This window comes from Protopterus annectens, chromosome 17.part0 (assembly GCF_019279795.1).
Source record: "Protopterus annectens isolate FY-2018-M chromosome 17.part0, PAN1.0, whole genome shotgun sequence".
Classification (NCBI taxonomy): domain Eukaryota; kingdom Metazoa; phylum Chordata; order Ceratodontiformes; family Protopteridae; genus Protopterus; species Protopterus annectens.
In genome coordinates, this window is record NC_056751.1 from 276,429,532 (window position 1) to 276,448,934 (window position 19,403).

Sequence of the window (19,403 nt, forward strand, 5' to 3'; positions counted from 1 at the left end):
TTTTTTTCCCTTAAGATTAGATGGCTCATTGTAAGGAGCTACTTTTGGCACAACTGTAATATGGATTCCCCCTGCTTCAGCCTCCAACTTCTCTGCACTCAAAACTTCTGACACCAACATCTGGCAATTCATCACTCTGTCAACCAAAGCAAACCACCACTGCCAAGTGCTTGCCGAAGTCCACTCCAGCATATCACACATAGACTGTGGTACTAATGGAATACTGTTTTTCAGACTAAACCTTGAATCCTTCCCATTTCTTCACCAACTTTTTATGTCCTTGCAAGTCATGTTACAACCCACTTTCTGTACCTCCAAACATCATATCCTTTCAGATATCAACACAGTTGTACTGCACCAACCAAAATTTTTCATCCCTGGACTAGAGGCCTGGGAATCTTTGTCAACTTTTCTGAAAGAAAACATACAAGACATTTATGTATGATCTGAAGACAACAAAACAGGTGCTATACCGAGAAACTCCATAAAAATCCAACAGCAGCTCCTCCTTTTATTCCAGATTATTCTTACTGCATAATCATTGCCAAATGCCCTGGAAGTTGAACCATGGACTCTGTACCCTCAATGAAACCATGGTTTCTGTAGATTCTATGTATGACACTACCTTTGGCTTCAAATACTGACACTTTTTCTAAAGAAGAAAGTAATTATTTTCTCTATTAGAGTCTCTATACTTCTTGACCTTGCTTCTCCTTAATTGTCTATATTGTGTTCACTTCTTTGTATTTAATTAAATTATTCCAGTTCTTTTGCATTGTAATGTGATGTATATTTGCCATTTCCTGCATAGTTATGCTGCCATTTTAATTTTTTCTGTGCACCCAAGTTGAACTTGTAAACTATCCACTGTAATAAGCGTTCTACCTCAAGCAACAAATTCAACATAAAAAAAGTCTCTACCAATGTCTCTTTTTCCTACTTCTTAATCAAGTAAGGCCCCCAACACAAAGTATTGCTTTTGAAGGGCAACATGGGAGAACTGTCTGGTTATGTGAAATGTTCAGTCACAAAACAGGCAAATGGAGGCAGAAGGAATCAAACCTTTTAACTCTGACTACATGAAGCAGCTCATTAACAGCTCCAAGTCTTAGTATTCTGTGCTAACTGCCAGAATTTTCTTTTCCTAAGTAGATGATTAGAATCTTTTTTCATACTGCAAGTCAAAATAATATGTTTTTCCATTTTTATTATTTACAAAACGCAGAGGGTTTTAGCAGACTTCTTCTCTTTAAGACCATGTGGTATCGACCATTTCTGAGTTTCCTAATATAATGAACATAAAGATTCTAAAAGCTATTAAAGACACTATAATTTCATGTGAAAACAACTACACACCACAAGTAAGCATAGCAGACTGTTGTATAAGCTCAACACAAAAAATTAATTTAGTGATGGCCCGTCTAAATTGCACTCACTTATTTACACATGCTGCAGTGCAGTATATACAAAAATGTGCTTATCATTTTCTTAATTAAATGTAACCTAATCAGCAATGCATATAGACAAATGATGAAATGAACTGTTGACCAGCTTGTATCCTCTCATCATCATAAATTATACATCTTATAGAACTGTGAAAAAGGGGCATTTACTTTCTTTATCTGAGAGAATATTCCAAAAGGAAAAGAAAAGTTAGGGAAATATGTAATACTTCTTACCTGAATTTCATCCTAGAACTGTCGTGGCCATTTTCCCATAGGTGTGTTTGATTTGTATAACACTGCAGGCCACTTTTCTTCTTAATGCATCACAAATACTTCTCCGTTTCCCTTCTTATTGATCACTGAATTCAACTGCAGAATGCATTGCTTTGGCCGGAGCAGGCCATGTATGTAAAGAAAAAAAATTATGAGCCAGTCCATTATTGTAAGTTTAGCCTAAATTATGCTTTTTTGTGTGTTGATGTAGGTACAGACACACTCACACACACACACACACACACACACACATATATGGTGCATGTGCCATGTGTGTTTGAAGAGGTAAGCTGGCAGCAGGATTAGCCAACACATAAAACTATATATATTAGTCCAAGACTGTATGCTGCCCATTCGAAATACTTAAGTGTGTATACCCATAAAAAATATGAATGATCCGAAAGATATTTGTCTGCAGTACAGAACAAAAATAGGAATCTGTTTAAAAAAATATCAATGACAGCATCATGCTATAGGTTCAAACAATAGAGTTTATTATTTTTGAAATATCATAAAATAATTTGATTGCATAAGATGAGACCAGTGTAAACAGATACTGTAATATCAGACATTCTGTTAAACCCATATGCCGTATTTCTGTCTAGCCATAAAAATATTGTACAGACAATTATCTGGTATATACAGAAAGTAGAGCAACTGACAGTCACGTTATTTATTAACTGAGTGTATATCTGACTGTAACTCTTTTGTTTCATTGTACTGCTGCTAAATACATACAAAACTAACTAATACACCGCTTCTGGGATATGTTTGTCAGCCTTGAACTTAAATTAACTGAGCCTTCAAATTAAAAAAAAAAACTTCACCTCAGGGGATAGAAACAGTTATTACTTTGTCACTACAAGACAGCGGAGTGAAAAACAGTGAGAAATCAAATATTCACTGACGTCAGTAATTCCTTATTTGGTAAGTTGCAAGCTGTCTTGTCTGCCATTCAAATTCTCATCCTTTATTAAATTGCAGAGTTATTTGTAAAACTAAAGCTTGTGGTTTACTTATTATTTCCTGGTTTATGAACATCTGTAAAAAGAAAAATTAATCTGCAATGACACATGGTGCACTCTTATACAAATGTCAACTTCTCTGTGTGTTTCATGCTTCAGCATGTAACTAAACTAGACTGTTAGCCTGTTTATTTTTGTTATTTTCAGTACAGTTGTTTGAAAGACGCTACTGTGCTCATGTTTTTATGAAAAGTGAAAACTTACCATTAGTAAAGAAAAATACATATCTGAATCTAAAGATTCGGCCAACATTATTTCTTATCTAAATGAAGTTGGGATACCCATGATTAATCGATGGGAAAACGGAATTATGAGGAAAGACACAGCCATTTTAATTCAGCATGCAAGAAAATATTTTTTAATTGATATACAACAACCTACAAAAATGCCAAAATAATGATATTAGCTGTATTTTGTTTGGAAGTAATTAAAGCATTTAAGTCATGAGTAAATTTGTGACAGGTTATAAAATAATTACTAGATTATGATCTATTTTTATGAATCGCAAGAAATGCTTCTCTGCAGCAGTATTCTAATTTCTGTGGCAATGAAATTTCAGGTCTTTATATACTCTTAAAGCTGATGGAAAAGAGTTACAGATGTTCTGCTGAGAGGAATCAGCCAGAGGCAAAAATATCAAATATACATAGCTGGCAGCTGATTTCCATGGATTACCTTCGGTAATTTAACTGGCATGTCTAAGCAGCAAAATATTGCTCTTAAAGATTACCTGTCTACCATTATGTAGGTATAAAACCTTGCTTCATGTAAACTAGTAATCCCAGCTCGATACAAAGCAGAAAAACAATCTTATGGATTTGGAGAGGTCAGAAACTTAAATGCCCTGAAGCAGTGATTGTATGTTTAAACAGATTGTTTATGTATAATGTACATGAGCTAATATGATGGATAACTTTTCTTGCTTACACAAATAGCAGCATTATGAGCAACAAGCTTCTATATTCTCCTCTTTCAAAAACTGATTACTTATTAGCTGTAGAACTATAGCATTACTAACACAGATCATCCAAAGATTATTAGAAAACCCCTTTCAGAATGATTTCTCCTACTGACATGTACAGCATAAACTAAATGTCTGCTACGAAATGCTCTCCTGGCTGGAAAAAGAAAGGCAGAGGAAAGGTAACGTATGCTAGTAAAAGAGCAGGTACATATGTGTACACATGTCCCTGTGAGCAAAAATCAATTGCACTGTTTGCTCAGCAGCATTTCTGAAGCTTGTGAATGAACAGAAGCACAATATATTAGTTTTTTGCTCAATTTGTTTGAAGACAGAACACATTTAAAAAACTTGTTTGTGACTGCCTGTTCTCAATATATGGAACTAAGTTTTCAATTATACAGCACAGAAAAATCAACATTATTTTCTATGGCAGCTAGTGGACTTATTGGCACACTTTTTGCAGATTTATACATAACCTATTTTATACAACAACAAGTTAGTGGAACTTGTTTTTACTACTTCAGACTACTCCAGATTTAAATCAGTACTTCTGAACTTGAAGTTTGTTTTTACTTTTCAAATGTATTAAGAGCTCAGCATTATTATTAAAGTTTATTTTTCCGGTAGTGCACTGGGGTTATTAGTCATTAGTTTTCATGATTACTACTTATGTGCTTGGAAAATGAGATACATTTCATGAGTTTGATTTCTTCACTGTAATGTAAGATGCAGGGAGACACCACTTTCCCAACCCATTTTATTTCCGTTGAATTTAAGCTATTGCTGTGCAAACAGCTTATTCATACAGCCTGTGCACCCTTGGTATGGCTTAGAATATGGCTCAGCGTTTCTGTGTAGCATGGCTCAGTGTTTTTGGTTTAAGGGTCTAGCATGATATGAGGAAATAGATGCAGATATATTGCATGTATGTGTGGGCTGATCTCCAGAAATTCAAGATAGAGATGAATGTAGTTCAAGATGGCCGCTGTTCTGTAAGCACTGCTAGTCCCTAGCTCTCTGAAATACCCGGGATTTAAACAAACCCAGAAGATAAATCTAAGTCAAAAATGCAAAAATATCACTAAAAATATATTTCAAATAGCAGTCAGCACCTAACAGAGGAAGAAAAAGTGACAGGTTTCTTTCTGAAACAACAGGATTAACTATGATTTCTGGAAAACAACTTAAGCCATGTGATGCTAAGGCCCAGCATCAGAACACAAAAACTGGAAATAACGTCAAACAGCAAAGATGTCAAAAGAGGAAAATATTATGGAAACCAGCACAGCTAAGACTAAATTCTCAGTTCTAGCTTCACCTGAAAAGGATACAACTACCAAAAGTCAGAAGACAACTAAACAATCAGACAGCTCTAAAACTGCAAATAAAAGCAAGTCTGATCAGCCAGCAAATTTGGAAGGCATAAAAACTGTATTGCTACCTATCCATCAAGCAATAAAGGAATTATCTTTACAATTTCAAACCTTTGGAGACTCATTTAACCAAATAACCAAGATGGAAAAATCAGAATCCAAAATAACTGAAAATGAGATAAAAATAGAGTCTTTAACTCAAATAACTGATTCCCAGGACAAAGAAATACAAAAAGTCTACAAGAAAAATTAACAGACCTTGAAGCAAGATCTCGAAGGAATATTATCATCATCAGAGGAATACCTGAATCTGTGACTCCCAATAATCCAATACCTACAATCAGACAAATAATAAATTCCTTGCTGGTTCAGTCTGAAGAAACACAGCAAATGACAATAGAAAGAGCCCACAGAGCTCTAAGGGTAATGCAATCAGCACTGAATCCAAGACCTGTGTACATTAAAATACTAAAATATCAAAATGTAAACAAAATCATCCTGGCAGCTAAGAAAAAAGGCACATTTACCTGGAATAATAACAAAATCTCCTTTGCCCAGGATATTACCATACAGATAAGACAAGCAAGGCAACTCCTTTCACCATACTACAGATTTCTAATAGAGAAAAAAAAATCAAATTCCCAAATCTATTACTTTTCTATGTTAAAGAAGTCAAATACATGGTAGCTAACCCCAAAGAGGCAAAAGAAACATTTCTGGCCATTTTCAAATAGATTCCACCTTCAGAAAAGAAATAAAAGTTCAAAATATGATAAACAACCCTCGAGTGAAGAAACAAGCTGATTTGTGAGCATTGTAGATCGGAATCCATTCCAGAGAACTTTCCCTGGCTGCCTAGGCCCTTAACTTCACAAGTAAGCCACGAGAAGCACAGGAAAAGTAAGTATAGTCTGTGTAGGAACTAAAAATTAACTGCCGTTTCCGATGCGCACATTTCAGGAAGGAACCACCTTCAGGGACTTTGGCTTGTTAAATCGTTCCCCCTATGAACTTGAGGGCTCCATTGTGAAGACCAACCATACTAAAGGGACTGTTAAAAGCTTCTGAAGAGTCTTCAGTGTCAAAAACAGAAACTGACCTGCTCCTTTTTAAAGAAGTAAACAAGCACCAAATATGCACAGCATTCTACAAGCAAGACCTTGAAGAATTAAGGTACTGTTACACTGAAACACTCACCAAGACTGGTACACCCATCACTTTATGACTGTTTGAAGAACTCAGCCTTAAATAATAAATAAGTAATAATCTACTAGAAACCAGTCTAACTTGCAGACATATTTTAGGAAAAGGACTAATGACTTGCATAAATGCTGCAAAATGTTAAAATCAGAAACTTGCAAAGGTAACCTAATAATACTTAAAAACTGAAATGTAACCTGCTAAGAAAACTGTAGATAAGGATCTGCCTGATCTAACTGAGAAATTTGTGTGCATGGATTTTTTTTTTTTTTAAATCTCTCCCGTACCCAGGAATAAAGGTGCCAACAACACATTATATAACCTACATAATATATGTGGAAGGCTATATAGGCACCAATGTTGATTAAATACTAAGTTTATAAAGGGGAGGAAAAGTAGCAGAACAAATGGAAAATGTAAATATGACAAGCTGGACATCTGATTAATAATACTGTGTTACACTACCTGACATAAGCTACTGAGAAATTTATTAACATGCTGTTTTAAAAATACATCATTAGAAAGATAAGTGCCAAGTACATATATTATAATCCTTACAGATAGATGCGAAAGACTAAATAGGCACCATAGATATTTAAAACTCTGAATAAATAAAGGGAAGGTTAAGTAATAAGTGGAAGGAAAAGGCAAATATGTCAAGGTTGACAACTAAACACTAATACTATGCTATGTAACTGGATATAAACTACTGAGGAAATGTTTATGAATATGATGTCTAAAGTTACATTATTAGACAGGTTATAGGTGCCAAGATTTTATTTCACAACCCACATAGATTTATGTGAAAGACCATACAGATACCAAAGGAATTTGACAACCTGACATCAATACAACACTACGAGGTTACACAACCTGATATACACTATTGAGAAAATATTTTCAATAGACTGCTTTAAAATTACTATTAGGAAGAACAAATCACAAGATAAAATCAATACATGCTGCACTCTAACTGCAACCCTACAAATGTATAATAGTTTTGTTGAAAGGAACTAGGGACTTTATTAGCAGTGTTTTCTGGGGAACTAGTTTGTTCAGCTTAGTTCGTATTGTATATAATCACACAGGGGGGTTAATATGTGACAAATCCACATGTAAAAAGAAAACACAACCAAAGATTAGATGGCAAAGTAATCCACATATTGAACCTTCACCTTCCCCCCTTGATTATTCCTGGTCCAGAGGTATAGTGGTTAGGCACAGAGAAGGGACGGGGATAGATAGATGCTTTACACAAGAATCCAAACTAACACACAAATCATATCTAATGAATATATTTAATAAATAAATATGGGAACTAGAGTTGTGGAATATTAAAGGACTCCAAAATGTGAAAAAAAGAAAATTATTCCTACACCTTGCATTGAAAACCAAAGCTAATCTCATACTAATACAAGAAACACATTTGACCAGAGAGCAATGGACAGAAATTAGCAGGAAGAAATGGATAATGCAAATCATAGCCTCAGAGGGAAAAACAAACAGCGCTGGGGTGGCCATAGTAATCAAAAACCAATTTCAGGAAAAAATCCTTAAAATCAAAGCCGACAAGGAGGGAAGATGGTGTTACGTAACATTTACTAACCCTATACTACCAAAACCTATAATGGTGCTTAATATATATGCACTCTGTAGTAACCAACAACACTTCTTTATGTCACTATATCCAACCTTAAACCAATTTAAAGACCACTATTTAGTTAATGGAGGTGACTGGAACACATACCAAAACCCAGAGAAGGACAAATCTAACTTGACTAAATCACATAATAAACAAGCCTCTTTAGCTTTAAATGAAGAATTCAAACAAGACTTCAAACTATATGACCCATTTAAATATGGAGATAATGATGATAAAACCCAGAAATTCACATTTTATTCGCAATGCCATAAAATGTGGTCAAGAATAGACTTCTTTTTAATTTCAGATATATTCATTAACATGGACCCAACAACAATTATCCACACCAAGTTTTTTTCGGACCATTCTAAAATCACACTGAACATCTCTGGGACAAAACAATATATAGAGAGAATAGAGGGCATAACTGGTCATTAAACCCCAATTTGCTCACCAAAATAGAAGTGATAAAAGAAGTAGAAGAAATACCTCTCTGATTATGTAGCCCAGGCGGGTATGACCCTGACCTTGAGCAGTATCCTACCTTCACCAAGAATGATGCCACAATACAGAGATAAGATGATCAGCTTTAACAATTGGCTTAAACACTGGTGTCATTCAAAGGGGATCCAGTGTCTGTCTGCCTGGGATGACATGCTGGACAAGCCACGCTGCTTCGCATGGGACGGCTTGCACCTGTCACCCCTGGGATTCCGGATATTGGCAAAGGCTCTTGCCACCCCATAGTGCCTTTTAGGCAAGGCTCAAATTCTAAACCTACCACCCTAGAACACAAACAAGGAAAAACTAAGGGTAATGCTGCTCAATGCCAGAAGTCTAAATCTCAAAATGCAGGCCCTTCTCAGTATGGAGAACATCGATGTCTGTGCTGTGACAGAAACCTGGTTCAAGGCTCCTGAGAGCACCCCAGCACTATCAGGTTTTACCTCATATCATGCTCCGCCCCAAAATCCGGACAATACCAAGAAAGGAGGGGGTATCCATATTCATCAAGGACACTCACACCTCAAGACTGGTGGCAACATGCATCGGAGACCATCCAGGTGCAATTAACCATTGGCAAGACTGCTCTGCAAATTGTAGCATGTTACAGGCCACCCTCACAAACTCAGGAACCTCACATGGCCTTCCTGAAAACACTAGAGGATAAATGTATCACCAAACACCATCATACTAGGTGACTTTAATTACCCTAATATAGACTGGGAACACTACTCAAGCCCAAACACCCTAGCCCAAAAGTTCCTGGAATTCATAAACTCAAATGCCATGGAACAACAAGTCACCATCACAAGAGGAGATAACATACTTGATCTCATCATCACGAACATGGGAGCACAATGTTCAACACCGAAGTATACCCTCACTGGTGAGATCAGATCACAAACTAATCTTGCTGGAGGTCCTCATCCCACCCCCACCTGAAATAAAAAAGACTACAGTGAAGAACTTCTCGAAAGCCGACTTCACACTTCTAAAGAATAGTGTGGTCTCCTTTAAGGCCCCCGAGCCGGCGGAAAACAGTACTCAAGCCGCTGAATCACTTACAAATGCCTTCTACCAGCACCTGCAGGACTGCATGGATAAGGCAATCCCAAGCAAAACAAAGACTCTTTGTACCAAAGGCAAGTGTCCAGTCTGGTGGACCCCAGCCATAAACAAACTCTACAACAAAAGGAGGAAGCTACTACAAGATAGAGCAAAATCCTTAAAAGGTAAGACACCTTTAATCACTATAAGTAAAAAACTAAGAGCTCTCATAAAATCATCCAAAGCAAATTTTGAGAGAAAAATAGCTAAAGACTCAAAAGACAATCATAAGGCCTTCTTTAGCTATGTTAGAAACCTGGGAGGAAACTCCCAGATATGCTCAGAACTAGTTCAAAATGATGTGAAGATCACTGATCCTACAGACATTGCCAACATACTGGCTGACAGGTTCAGTGCAAACTTCTCCACCCCCTCCCCAAAGGAGAGATATCTATATCAAACAATTGCAGCCCCCCAAACATATCTCCAAGTGAGAACTGCTCTCTCCAAAGCAAAAAACACAGCATCCATGGGACCTGATGGTGTCCCCGGCTGTGTGCTCCATGAACTCAACGAGGAACTAAACCCACAGCTAGGACAGCTGTTTAATCATAGTCTCACCTCTGGATACATACCCAGGGAGTGGCGCACTGCAACTGTGGTCCCACTTCACAAAGGCGGTGCCTCCACCGACCCTGGAAATTACCGGCCCATTAGCTTGACAAGCCTTATCTGCAAAGCCATGGAGAGGATCATAATGGACCTCATAAATAAAGACATAGGGAATTTGCAGACTTTGGATCAAACCCAGTTTGGCTTTGTCAAAGGCAGATCATGCCTTTTAAACTTGGTTGACTTTTTCGAAACAGTCACCAAAGCCATTGATGAGGGAAAGGCAGTCCATACAGCCTACCTCGATCTGGCCTTCGATACAATACCCCACTCGGGTATCATTGAAAAACTCATCAGCTTAAATGTTAACCCATACATCACAAGATGGGTTGCAAACTGGCTGAGTGACAGAACCCACAGGGTCAGAGTTGCTGGCGCCATGTCAGACTCAAAGCCTGTCACAAGTGGTGTCCCACAGGGCTCAGTCCTGGGCCCACTCTTGTTTGGCATCTACTTTTCCGAAGTACAAGCAAACACAGGAGGGTTATGGCTGACAAAGTTTGCAGATGACTGCAAACTGGGCGCCATAGTCCACATCTGACACAGATATCCTTCAGAATGGTCTCACAGAAACGGATAACTGGTGCCAGAGCCATGGCCTAAAGTTAAATGCCAAAAATGCATAGTCATACCCTTCGGAAAAACAAGGTTACCCCTAGCTACCATATAGGTGGCAATCCACTGAGCACAGAAGAAGTTATCAGGGACCTGGGGACCCAGGTTGACAGTAGCCTGTCATTCGACACCCATGTAGCTAAAGTAGTTAGGAAGACCTTCTACATTGCCCACCTTATCATGAAGGGATTCACATCTAGATCAAGGGAGGTCATAGTCTCCCTATACTCATCACTCATCAGACCAATGATTGAGTACAATGCCCCATTCGGAATGTATCTGACCCGACACTTGCAGCAGCTGGAGAGGCCACAAAAGTTCCTCACCAAAAGGATAAAGGGTCTCAAAATCTGTCCTATGCTGCCCGACTGAAAGAACTCCAGCTCTATTCAGTCACTTACCGCTTGCTCAGAGGTGACCTTTGCCTGACATACAAGGCCATGTCAAACCCAGATTTGATGAATATGCTTCACCTCAAAAAATCTAGATCCATCAGAGCCACAAGGGCGGGAGACTTAAACCGTGCTGGAGGGATAGATTCATCACCCAGAGACTCCCTATGCTGTGGAACAAAATCCCGGTATATGTGAGGCAGAGCACCTCGCTGGCCTTGTTCAAGAGAAATCTTGACCAATGGATGGGAGATCGCAGATATACCCCAGGGATTACCTCGGTGTCACTGCTCGACAGAGGCACAGCAAAATAATGGGTATAGTTCCCCACACTAAAGGGAAACTATGGGCTAGGCTTGTAAATGCCCTCGGGCAGATAGCCTAGTATGAACCTATGAACCTATGAACCTATAAAAACATCTCTTGCTAATACTCTCAACTACCAATGGACATAGAATGGGCCACGACCAAAGCACAAATTAGAGGAGTATTTATCAAAAAAGCAGCATATTATAAAAAAATACAACTAAAAGAGGAGCAGACACTGAAAGGGAAAATAGAGCATCTTGAAAAAGAACTATTAAGTAACCCTAAGAAACAGACTGAGGAAGAACTCTTAAAAATGCAGAGACCTTTATAGCTAGAAACCAGAAACCTATCATTCTACGAAGCTAGGATGCTAGCCACCTATGCAGAAGAAGCACAATTCCCATCTAGAGCTCTATCCTGAACTATCTCCCAACACAAAACCACCTCCAATATATCAGATATAAACCACAAGGACAAAAACTACACAAAAAATGAGGACATTGTCAAAATATTTGAACAAATATACTCTCAGATATACGGAGAGCAAACATTACAAACATCAAAGGAAGATAGAACTCTTTTCCTTCAAAAAATGAAATTCCCCAAACTAGGTTTAGACCAACAAAAAAAACTAACTGAACTCATATCCATCAATGAGATAATCACAACAATCAAATACTTAAAAACGCACAAGGCACCGGGACCAGATGGTCTCACCTCAGAATTCTACAAAGCATTTACCCCCTTGATAGCTAAACTACTACATTATATTTTGAACTACATAATAAACAATAAAATAAATGATATTCACTTCAATACCTCTAAAACCATCTTTATATTAAAAGAACATGCTGACCCCAAAAACCCTGACAGCTACAGACCCATCTCCCTCTTAAACCCGGATACAAAAATACTTACCTCAATACTTGCGAATAGATTGAAAAACCTGATAGAAAAAAATCATTTCTTCAGAACAATCTGGATTTACACCACATAGAAAGACTAGTGACAACACACTAACATTAGATGTGCTAATCTCCTATGCACACCTGAACAATACCACATCTATACAATGGTAGTAGATGCTCAGAAGGCATTTTTTAGGGTCAACATAGAATTCTTATTCCAAACACTACCGTACTTTGACATACCTAATAACTTCATACAGATCATCCAAACTCTCTATAGTAATCCCTATACATTTGTATATATTAATAAAATGTGGTCAAATAGAATTCTGATAAAAAATGGAAGACAAGGATGCCCATTATCACCCTTTCTCTTTAACCTATACTTAGAACCCCTTACACATTCAACAAAATACGTATCATAACCCCCCATCAGTACACAACCTCAAAATTTATCTCACTGCTTTTGCAGATGATCTGAACATATACTGCATCACACCAAATTCAGATATAAACAAAATAATAACTGCAATTGAACAATTCTCGACCATGTCTAACTATAAACTAAATCTTAATAAAGCCAATATTTTCCCTTAAAAACATCCAAACTCATTCCATTAATACCACTTCTGAACACAATAAAAATAAAAGAAGAAACTAAATATTTGGGAATTACCTTTTTCCAGAATAAACAAGATTTCTACCAATATAATGTAACTCTCAAATGGCAAAACATAATGCAAGACTGTAAAAGGTGGAATAACCTAAAACTACCATTCATGGCAAAAGTTTCAATAATAAAAATGAATATTTTACCTAGACTAATGTACATTTTCTTGACATCACAGGTAATAATACAAAATAAACTATTTAACTGAATACACACCTTTCTGGCAAAGTTTATATGGGAACCTAAGAAAAATAGCATTTCCTATCCAAAAGCCTAAGAACAAAGGAGGGCTGAATCTAACAGCTTTTAAAACATATTACTCTATCATTAATACCAACAGAATACTAAGAATAGCTGAACACGATCCGACAAAGAAAAACTGGTCTCCTCCTTGGGTGACAATATACTATAGATATATTAAAGCACTAGGTATCAATCCTAAAGCACTCTCATTCCTGAGTCAAAAAGAAATACAAACTTACAACATTCGAGATCACTTAAAACACTATCAACATAACACAAAAACTGTTTCAATCTTTGAATCTTGGACAAGCCATAACAATACTACAACCTCTCCATAAAAACCCAAACCCAAAAGTAAATAAAATGCTAGACTTAGAATGCTTTCCGCATCTAAAAGACAAAACAATCCAATATATCTTCCCATATCTTAATTGCACAATACAGGAAATTAGGACTAACTTAAACCTTTCCAAATCTTACATAATAATACTAAGACAAATCAAAGAACTGTGTTCCAGTTACCTCCAAAACATCCAGTAGTGACATAGAAACTTGCAATTTGCTTTGGAAAAATATTCTTTCAACAAGGAAAACTATTACTAATTCATATAAAATAAGCAAGATTAAATTCCAGAAGGAGCTTCTCTTTTCCAACTACTGGAGAAAACTAAAACCCTCCATAGATGACCAACAAATAACACAAGCAATTAGCTTAACACTGAAGATCATACCACTTAAATTAGGTTACATGCAGCGCTAATGGATCAATAATAATACTTACTTCACACCTGCAATCCTCCACAAATTCAATACATCAAGGTCACCACTACGCCCACTCTGTAAGGACCAGACAGCCGACCTATTGCATGTATTTTGGAGTTGCAAATGTTTGTACAAATTATGGAATTCTTTCAAAGTATAGTTACAAAAGATGGGCTACCAAACTTCAAAATTAACATGGGAATTTGCCTTAATACACATTCTTCCAACTAACATTCCCAAAAAACAAGCAGATACACTCTTAATAATTTTTCTACTAATGAAATTATATATAGCTCTCAAATGGCTAGAATTGAATATATCTTGGGAGGGTTTTAAAGAAATAGCCATAAAACATCTCTTAGCTCACAAAATAGTAATGGATAAAAGAAACCAAAACAAGAAGTCCAGAAAAATCTGTGAACAAACCTTTAATATAATATTAGCATAAGTCAACCACATACCAACTTAAGAATACACCTTAATGGAACCTAGAAACTCATACAGGATTTGACAGACTAATCATAGTTTGGGTATTAAGAGTGCATGTGTTGTTTTGTATAACAATTGATCTAATGGTGAAAGCATCTGTGTAAATAGTGTAAATAATTGTGTTGCATGACCTACACCTTATGGTATTAACACTAATGTATAACATACTCCTATGGTCATGTTGTAAAGATCGATTTTTTTTTGTGTCATATATAATTGTAAAAGAAAAAGAAAAATTATTGAAAAGAAAAAAAAAAAAGATAGAGATGAATGAAAGAGACAACAATTTCACCAGGATCTAAGAATATTCCAAATATATTGATGCTTGTTGTTGTACAATATGGGAAAAAAACAGAATAAAACTTGATAGCGGCTCAAAACCCAGTGTTACATTTGGTCTAAAGTATCCTGATATTGATATGCATTCATAAGAACTGGTCCATTTTCTTTTGAACTATGATAAAATTGTTGCAAAGCATTGTTCATATAACTCTTTCACAATGAAAGAAAGGGAGACAACAGGTAAACTTGGTCATTCCTTTAGAATCTGAATGACTTGGGATGAAATATAATTTTAGAAAATGTGAGCCAAGGAATTTGTATACAGTAATTTACATTTAGCTATATATGAAGCTCAAAACTGGAGATGTTGCAGAAGCATCCATATGGACTACCATTCAACAGATTCAAACGGCAATCAATAACTAATGTTGTAGCATTTGTATTGCATTGCCCACACCATGTGTGCAACTACTATCTGATTAAATCAGTATTACAAGCCCGGTTTTTAATGAAACCCTGTTGGTTATCAGAAATCACATTTTGCATATTTTTACCCTGTTTGCTAAAACCTTTCTGAATATTTTCACTTCCAATTATGACTGGATTATAGACTGATAATTAGTGGGGAGTATTTTGTCCTTTTGAGGTTTAAGAAACATTTGAACTTTGTCAGCTAATGATTCACATGGCAAGCTTCCAATATTTTCAGTTTCCTCAAGGACATTTTTTTAATGGTTTCTCTAGATGCTGTTTAAATGCTTTATAAAAATCTGGTGCAAGACCATCTGTCCCTTGTGCCTTTCCTATTGCAAAATTTTCTAATGTCAGAAATATTTCCACTTTGGAGAGAAGCTCTCCTACTTTTCTTGATTACATTCTATGGCAGTGGTTTTAAATCCAGTTGGGCTCCAAATGTTTGATTCTATGTTGCATTGGCATGATTTTGTCTCCCATTCAACTTGGTGAACTTGTACGCTTGAATTTCATTATTTTGTTGTTGTTGGTTTTCTGTGGTTAGACTACCATTATTATTAAAGGCCAAATTTTGCATTTCTTGATTCCTTTCTTTTAATTTCTTAGCAATTTTTTTTTGTAAAGCAAGTCTTCGTGCCCATGTAGAGTGTTTCAGAGGTTTCATTTTTCATTATTTATTAAACGCATTTAACCAAGCATCTTTAAGCCCATCTCTTTTATATTTCTGTTCTAACCTATTTATTATAACACCAAAACTAGTGAAATCACACAGTTCTAAAAAATAAATAAATAAAAAAGGAAGCAGCATGGTTCAGAAATCCCTGTTGTGTTGTCACACAAAATAGAATGCTTTTGTCCAATTGAAATGGACCTCATCAGAATCTGATGAAGTCCATTTCCAAAATGGACAAAAGTGCTTAATCTATTTTGTGTGACAATAAACGAAACAGGGATTTCTTAACCTGCTTCCTTTTTTTTAATTTTGCTTATTTATTTTATCTACTGTTTCTCTTTTCCAGTATTATCCTTTATTTACGTAAGGCTTTTAATCATTATTTCAATCATGCCTCACCTTTATCTATTCTATAACTTCTGTAGGTTCTTCTTTTATCCAAAACTGTCTTATCTGTTGTTCTAAATGATCTCTCTGACCTTGTGATTTTAATAAGAGGGGGTAGAATCTCAACTCTGGAGGTCTAGAAGTATCTCTTCTTAGAATAAGACTCCTCTTAAGGGTGGCATGATTGGACCATTCTATAAGAAGAATGTCTACAGACTTTAAATCCTTTAAGAGACTTTTTTGGCACAAGCTAAAAATATATCCTACTGGCTGTGCCATATTTCTGTGTTGTGAATGAGAAATTATAAATTGTAGGGTTCATTACCATCCAGCAGTCTTCCAGGTCTAGCTCTTCAATCAAGTTTCTTTTGAAAAGCTGATGTTTTATTTTCTCTATTTTGCCCCTCTGGAATTCTATCTGAGCTTGGATCATAACATGATCGACACTATTTGTGCACTATACAATGTTTCATAAAATAAGAGAAAAAGGTTAATATCATCATTATTAGGTGTGTAAACATTCTCTAATAGTGTTCTGCATGGGTGGGGATTAAAAATATGTATGCCCCATCAACCATGGGTATCTGTTACCTTTTCAATTTTAAATCACCCTATAGGCTTGAGAATTATCACACAATTCCCTGTTTTGGCAGATGTACAGGAGCTTACCAGACCCATCCATTAAATAACCTGAACTTATTTTTGTTTTTTTTTTAATTATTTTGCTAATGGCATACCACATTGACATCTAGATTATTTGAGTAACTGAAGACAGCTTGATGTTATCACTCAGCATTAGGGGATGGCAGTTGGTATAATGATTAAGGTATTTACCTTACAGACCTAAGGTCCAGGTTGGATTTCACCTTTGAGGAAAGTTCACTAGGCTTACAATGGCCCACAATAGCAGCTATCCTAGTATGTACTATGAACCTATTATATTATAAAATGAAAACATTATACAAATATTATACTTCGTCTGTAAACGGCATTTTTATCTAAAGCTCTGACGTGCATAATTTCACATCATCTAGCATTCTCCCCACAGCTGTTGTATATATGCAGTGTGTTGAGTCTCTTGTGTTAGGTCTTAAACTGGTAATCTTTGTACTATAAATTATAAAAATTATTTGGGGACAAGATCATTGGCTTAAACCTTTTCCCAAAACTTAATACCTCCTTTACACCATCTCTGTCATGTGAAGCTAATATCTAATCTTAAAATAAAATAAGAATGGTCAGAGCAAAATATTTCACTGACAACATATGAATACATGCACAGCTGCAGATATCGACTAATGATTCAACTCTTTATAATCTTAATTGGTAAGGTTTATAAGATGTTTTAAGTCCATTTCTTATGAAGTTTGGCAGAAATTTAGAAAAAATAACTTGGTTCTCTGAGATATCATCAATCCTCAGACTACATCTTATTTGCATATGAAACAGTTACAACTCTTATCACCAGCTGTAAGCTAGGAATAAAAAAACACCCGTAGATGCATTACCAACAGTGTACAGACATGCAGAATTTAACTCATTACAGCCTAATGATGCCTCCAGGTCCATCTGCAGTTACATCCAACTGACACATCTAGGTATTAAATGCTGTCTTGTTAAACCAGACATCCATCCATAAGCCCTTTTTTTCCATTTCTGCACATGGGATCCGTATGTCACTTTAACAGGGAGAATCATCTACAGCCAATGTTTACACCACTTGGTGGCTAGCTATGTCCCGTTACTTCTTCCATGCCAGACACTAACACCTATGGCCCAGTTAGAGTATCCAATCCACCTACTGCATCTCTTTGTAATGTGGGAGGAAACTGGTGCACTCAGAAGAAACTCACAGGAAGGATATGCAGACTCTGTACAAAAGGCATCCAAGGCAAGACATGAACTGGGAACATCTTGCTGTAAGGTAGCAAAGCTATCAGCTGCATCACTCTGCTGCCCATCCGTCTATTAGTATTTGTACTAAATTTCAAAGTCATGTTACATGCAAGCTACTGAAACATTTCATCTTAAAGTTTGCATAGTGAGCAACACAGCTTCAATGACATTTGACCTCTGTCTAGTATTGCTTTACAGATATGAACTGTAAATCTTATACTTCTTCTTCTTTCGGCTTTTCTTGGTTAGGGGTCACCACAGCGGATCACTGTCCGCTCATGATTGGCAATGGAGTTTTACGGTGTCGAGTTGCCAGCCCGGCGCCCAACCTTCCACAGAAGGCACACACACGCACACATACCTATGGCCAATTTTGTGTGTCCAATCCACCTACAGCATGTCTTTGGTATGTGGGAGGAAACTGTAGATCTTATACTATTTATTTATATTTTGTAAGTCAAACAGGCAGATGACCAGCACGGCATAAAAAAGGAAACATTTATTAAACCAGAAACATATAAAAAAGTGTAAGCGCTTTTGCATAGTACACCTACACTTCAGCAGACATAACCAAGACAAATAACTGATCACTTTTAAAAATAACAGCATCCAATCCTATTCTAAAACCACTTAAACAATTATTCATCTCATTAAGAAAATCAAGTGAGTATATGCCACAAAGGCTAAATAGCATTTATCCAATTTCATGCATATCTGAAATGATATTGCATCAAATATAACAAAATAACAATTACCTGTGAATCATAACAAGATTTAAAACTTCAGAGGTTAAAATAATGTCTCTTTCCACACTCATCCTTTTCAAAATTAAATCTTGCGAGTTTTCACTCGCTCAAAGGAGGTATTAGTCAAGTTGCCATGACAATGAACAGTCTAGGCTAAAAGCTAAATAAAACAAGTATGGTAAAACTTTGAGTTGCATATAATACACAATGACAAAACTTACACTAAAAGGACCAGAAGTGCATATTACATTCAGCTTAACAAAGTGATAGTAAACAACATGATTACCTATAAAATCACAAAGCTTCAAAAACTAATTTCTGCAGACAACATTCTCATGATTGAATCTCATGAGTTTTCACTCACATGAGAAGGTTACTATGGTTACCATGAAGATATGCAGTCTAAAGATAT